The following is a 6346-nucleotide window of genomic DNA, read 5'->3' as shown; positions in this document are numbered from 1 at the left end:
TAATGGAGAGAAACCTTACAAATGCAACCATTGTGGGAAAGCCTTCCACCGGAATTCAGAGTTAACTCGACATCAGAGAATTCATACTGGAGAGAAGTCTTACAAATGTAACGATTGTGGAAAAGCTTACTACTGGAGTTCGGGGTTAATTCGACATCAAAGAATTCATACTGGTGAGAAGCCTTTTGAATGTAAAGAGTGTGGGAAGGCCTTTCATGGAAGTTCACATTTAATTCGACATCAGAGAATTCATACTGGAGAAAAGCCTTATGAATGTAAAGAGTGTGGGAAGGCCTTCAGTATAAAAGTACACCTTACTCTGCATCAGAGACTTCATTCTGGGGAGAAACCTTATAAATGTTATGAATGTGGGAAGGGCTTTCACTGGAGCTCACAGTTAACTGTACACCAGAGAATTCACACTGGGGAGAAACCTTACAAATGTAATAGTTGTGGAAAGGCCTTCCCCCAGAGTTCAGAATTAACTCGACATCAGAGAATTCATACTGGAGAAAAGCCTTACAAATGCAATGATTGTGGGAAGGCATACAATCAGAATTCAGAATTGACTCGACATCAGAGAAGTCATACTGGAGAGAAGCCTTACAAATGTAGTGATTGTGGGATGGCCTTTACACGGAATTCAGAATTAACTCGGCATCAGAGAATCCATATTTGAGAATAACCTTATGAAGTTAAGTGTTATGGATAGGTGATCATATCAAAATATACTTACTAAACATCAGAGACTTCATACTGGGGAGAAGTCTTATATATCAGAAAATTCATAGTGAAGAGGAACTTTACAGACATAATGATTGGAAAAAATATTATATAGATGTTCATTGAACATCAAAGAATTTATACTGGAGAAAAACTATAAATGAAATGATTGTTGAAAGGCTTTTTGCTGTATCCTAATTTAATCAATATCTGAGAATTTATATGTTAGTGAAACATTCTTAGTGATAATAATAATGAAAGATCTGCCTGGATAGCAAAATCTCAACTGAATATCATTTTCATATGGGAGAAAAGCCTTATAAATATAATGAATATTAAAAGAATTTCCACCAAAGCTCGGAGTTTATTCATCATTAGAGACTGCATAATGAAAAACAATGCCTTTTAAATGAAATGAGTGTGGAAAGACATTTTCTAACAGTACACACCTTAGCAAACATTAGAAACTATACCCTGGAAAGAGGCCCCATGAATGCAATGAAATGATTGTGGGAGGACCTTCCATGAAAGCATAATTCTGATTCAACATTGAACTGTTCATACTGGAGGAAACCCTCATGAAGATAGAACCTTGTGAATATAAATTAATATGAGAAAGCCTTCAGCCAGAATACCTAATTGAGTTTTTTACTTAATTGAGTTCTTAATTTAGTCTTAACAACATCAGGGATAACAAGATGAAGAGATTTAGGAGAAGAGGCCATTCCAAGTGTGATTAGTTCAAAGGTGAAATGTCATGTGTGAGGAAAAACCAGTGGACCAGTATGATAGGTTCAGTATCTATCATGGTTCTCCTATCCCTTTCCCAGGTAGATTACACTTGGAGGGATTTTTTGCTAAAAGGCAGGAAAGCTGCCCCTAAGAGTTGATTGGCACAAAGGGCTAAGGCTCAAACTGTCTAGCTCTTGAAGTAGCTTTATGTTGGCCTCAAATCATGTGGAAGTGGCCTCTTGTTCACAGGACAGTGTGATCCTGGACAAGTCATTTAACCTCAGTTTTCTCATTTGTAAAATGGGAACAATAATAGTGTGTATCTCACAGGGATACTGTGATGTTAAAATACTGATAGTCATAAGCACTTAGCACATTTCTCCGCATGTAATAGGCACTTAGTGTTTTCTACCTAAAAGCATGGAAAAAAAGCCCATCTATATAGCATCTGACCCTTCAGGCTCTCAAGGCCCCTGTAGTCACCAAATCTCCTGACATTTCCACATGAAGAAATAGGATGCCTTGTTTTTATGAGACAACTGCATTCTCATTGGGCTTTCTTTCTGTGTTATGGCTAATTAAACATCATTTTGTTAACTGTTGAATGACCTATTAGTGTCTCATTTGATTCCGGTATTAGAGCTAGTACTAAGGAACTAGCTTGGATCTATCTCTGCTGACAGAATTTGTTTGCTTATTCTTCTAGTCTGTGTCTTGACCCCTTGTCCAAACTCTTCAAGTGCCTGACCCAAGTTTGAGTCAATCAGCTTGTCCTTGTCTGAGAGTTTCAATATACTATTTCTACACTTAGCCAGTATTAGTTTATTTGGAGGCTTTGGAAGTTGAATGACTGAGCTATGAGATCCCCTTTGGACTGGGGTCTCCTGCCCTGGCTTCCACTGCAGGATTCAGCATTGGGTTAGAGACTGGTACAGAGTCTCTATACTCTGCTCCTGAGATCAAAGCCACAATTTTGCTTCTGGAACTTGTCCTTGCTCTAGACGCAGCTAGGGTCCATGTCCACAACTCTCTGCCCCGGATTTGTAACTTGGAACTGGGTAATGGGAGACAGAGCTGGCAAATGGCACCTTTTATACCCTATACTGGTTCAGACATTCCCTGGGATCCCTTCTTGTCCTGGTGCTTCCTGCCCTAATGCACAGTCTCAGCCCTCTTTTACTCCCTGGTTACTGAAATGTTCAACAGCTACTGGCCGTATCTTGTCTCCAGTGTCCATAGACATCTTTGTTTTGCTAAGCTGCTGTGATCTGAAAAGATGATTCACTATGATTTTTTTCATAGTTTTTCCAGTCAGAATTCAGTTTGATGTGTTTTTTAGAACTTTGTGAAGGATGTTTAGTGAGAAATTAAGCTGTTTTGCTTCCTCTTACTCTGCCATCTTGATTCTACCATCTTAGGTTACGGAATTTGTGAATAGAAAAGTGGTGATAGGGACGGCTAAGTGGTGCAGTGAATAGAGCACTGGCCCTGGAGTCAGGAGGACCTGACTTCAAATCTGACCTCAGACACTTAACACAAAAAAACTAGCCATGCAACCTTGGACAAGTCACTTAACCCCAATTGCCCTGCCTTCCCCCCTCCAAAAAGCAAACAAAAAAAAATGTGGTGATGAAAGCTAACAATGAAGGCAAATTATTTTTCAGGTCTCTCAATTCCTGATTATTGTTAACTGTTACAGAGAATCTGAGGTGCCAGCATAAGGAAACTGCATGTGAAAGCTGCTGCTACCAGAGTTCAGGATTACCTCAGCTAGAGAGAGAGTTCCCTGTTTTTAAAGATTGTAGAGTAAGAGGAGATACTCAGCTGCTGGAGCTGGTAACAAATGGCATAAGTGGAAAGCAAGATGCTAATGGGGACAGAGAAAGACAAGACTTAGGTGAGAATTGACAGATCTATGGAAGTATAGATTCTGATCTAGAGTTTTTAGTAGAAAATGTTCTGCATCCAACTGAAAAGAGTGCTATAAGGCACGAGACTGAGAACAGAAGTGAGGATGAAACTTGGGAATCTGTGGTTTAAAAAAAATCATGAACTTATCCTCTTACTTCTTCCCAAACCATGCAAAAGCTTTTATTCTAGAGAGACCAGAGGGAAGGCAGGTATTTACCACTAAATAACTAGTCATGTAAGAAAAGCTTAAATGGCATCCTGATGAGATTCTAGAATGAGAGTGGGATTTGACAGCTAATTTGCATATCTACATTTGAGTATCATGGGCTCAGCAAGGTCTCAGAAATTGTACTTTGTCCAGACCACTTATATTACTTAGATGTTCTAGATGTAGGCTATGCGTTGTCCTTTTTTAGTTGCTTAGAGAGTAGTGCAGAGGTGGCCCCATGAAGATAAATTTCCATTGCATCTGGTTCCTGAATGAGGGGTGGGGTGATTCTGCAAGAGACGGGTTGGAGTTCATGAAGGAAAGGATGATAGACCAGATCTTTGTGCCATGTGCCTCCCTAAGGCTTTATATACTCTATTACCAGTCTAAATTGGGGCAATTTGAGTCAGTCTTCTGGACAGAGCCCCATCCAAATGGTGTCATTTGTTAGCTATAGATTTCCCTTACCAAAAAATCATACAGGATAGTGCATTTCAGTGGGTTAAATTTGACTGGGACATTGGGAAAGTGATGAGGGCACATAATTCTATCATTGTAAATGGGTGCTCTGGGATTGTGAAATGAGGCACAGGGCCCTCATTGTTCTATTCAGGTAGGTAGAGGTATATGGATGGCATTCTCCCTGAGAGATATTTGGGAGTGACTCTCAAAAGACTAGGTCGATAAGAAAGTGATCAATTTTCTGCCTATGGATGTGTTTATAAAATTACTTTGAAATAAAACATTGGGGCAGAGGAGCCTTAGCCCCAAGTGAACCTAAGTTGTGTGTATCCTAAAAGCCCCGACACGATTTGTATATAAGTATGCTGGACACTGCTAGTCAAGGGACTCATCAGGGAACACCCAACAGGCCAATTGTTCCACCCCAGTTTCCATAGACAGACAATTATTAGAAGAGGTGATCAGATTTTGAGAGGCGGCACTTGTGCTGGTAGCAGTGGGGTGGTGCAGTAGATAGTGCCAGGTTTAGAATCAGGAAAATTAATCTTCCTGAGTTCAAATCTAGCTGTATGATCCTAGGCAAGTCACTTAAACTCTGTTTGCCTCAGTTCTCTTGTCTATAAAATGAGCTGGAGAAAGAAATGGCAAACTACTCCAGTATCTTTGCTAAGAAAACTCCAAATGGGGGTGGCCAGGTAGCACAGAAAGTAAGAGCACCGGCTCCAGTGTCGGGATGACCTGGGGATCAAATCTGGGCTCAGATACTTAGCACCACACCCAGAAATAATTGGCCGTGTAACCTTGAGCAAGTTACTTAACCCCGATTGCTTTTAAAAAAGAAAAGAAAAGAAAACTCCAAATGGAGTGACAAAATGCTGAAGACGACAGAAAAATGACCAAAAAGGACAGGGAAGCTATCCTGGCCTTTTTGGTTATTGTGAGTAGGGCCAAATGGAAACCCATGCAGTTGCTCAAACCATCTCAAATACTATCAGGTGGTATTGGGGTGGGGTCAAAGAGATTTCCTTTCTAGTGATAGAGATAAGGTAGAAAGATTACTTTGCTTTACCAACATTCCTTTCTGGCTCATGAGGAAGGCAGATGGCACCTGGTGACATAGCAGACAGCAGGGAGCTAAACAAGTTGTCATTCCCATTATTGCAGTTGTTCCAGACCACATCAATGAATTGCATCAAGTAGCTTATGTCCAGATGAGTGGTTTAAGATTATGAACCTTCCCAACACTTTTTTTCCCCCTCTATTGCTGTGGCTGAGACTAGTTAGAAACAGTTGGTTTTCACTTCAAAAAGGAGTCCAGTATACCTTCACCAATGTTCCTCAGAGCTACCTAAACTCTCCTTTATGTTACCACATTCCAGCAGGCAGAGACCTGAAAAAGGCTTCTCCTGGGGGTATTGGTGCTACCATTGCACTGATGACATGTTGACTGGGCCAGATGAGACAGACCCTAGATCAGATGATAACTTACATGAGGGACAATCAAACCTAGGAAGATGTTGGGTCGAGCCTGTGCCGTTGAGTGCAGGGACTACAGAGAATGGGGAGAGCCCAAATGATTCAGGACATTGTATTCAATATGCTACTAGCATTTTCCCACATTCTGTTGTAGGCAGCTAGGGAGCGGTTCATACAGTATAATTAGCCCTAGGGCCAGGAAGACTTGAATTCAAATCCTGCCTCAGACACTAGTTGTATGACCGTGGGTAAATAATTTCCCTTTGCCTCAATTTCTTCATCTGTAAAATGGGGATAATAATTACATCTAATAGGGTTGTTCTCAGAATCAAATGACATGCAAACTGCTCTTCAACCTTTAAATACTATATAAATACTACCTTTTATTAACAATAGGCCATTGAACTTTGCAGTTTTGGAGTCTCTCCTCTTACCCCAACAACTTTCATTTTTTTAGTTACTGGCAAATTTATCCTATTTGAGTGGGACCTAAAATAGTTTTCTGCACTAAAAGAGGGAGATAATCTAGACATAATACTATCTTGTGCTACGTGAGGAACCTATGATCCCTTTAACTAAGAACAAGTCAAGTACTGCTGACAACTCAGCTTTTTTTTAGTTTTTTAATTTTATTTTTATTTCCAGTTCCAAATTCTCTCCCTTCCTTCATCCTCCCCCCTACCCATTGAGAAGTCAAGAAATGTGATACCCTTTATATATGAAGTCATGCAAAAAATATTTCCACATTAGCGTTCTAGCTCTGTGCCAGAACCTCTCTGTCTTTGGAGTTTTGGGTGGGGTGGCTGACCCTGTTTTGTGACACTCTCAATCTCC

At 40.4% G+C, this 6346-nt stretch overlaps 1 pseudogene; it reads left to right on the top strand.

Annotated features, from left to right (window-relative positions):
* Window positions 1–2056, top strand: part of LOC138159475 (zinc finger protein 420-like) — a 9952-nt pseudogene extending 7896 nt beyond the window's left edge.
* Window positions 2057–6346: the final 4290 nt, after the last annotated feature.

Source organism: Petaurus breviceps, unplaced genomic scaffold, assembly GCF_028583685.1.
Source record: "Petaurus breviceps papuanus isolate PSGF00001 unplaced genomic scaffold, PetGlider_PUasm1.0 176, whole genome shotgun sequence".
NCBI lineage: Eukaryota > Metazoa > Chordata > Mammalia > Diprotodontia > Petauridae > Petaurus > Petaurus breviceps.
This window is presented reverse-complemented; position numbering and strand designations above follow the sequence as displayed.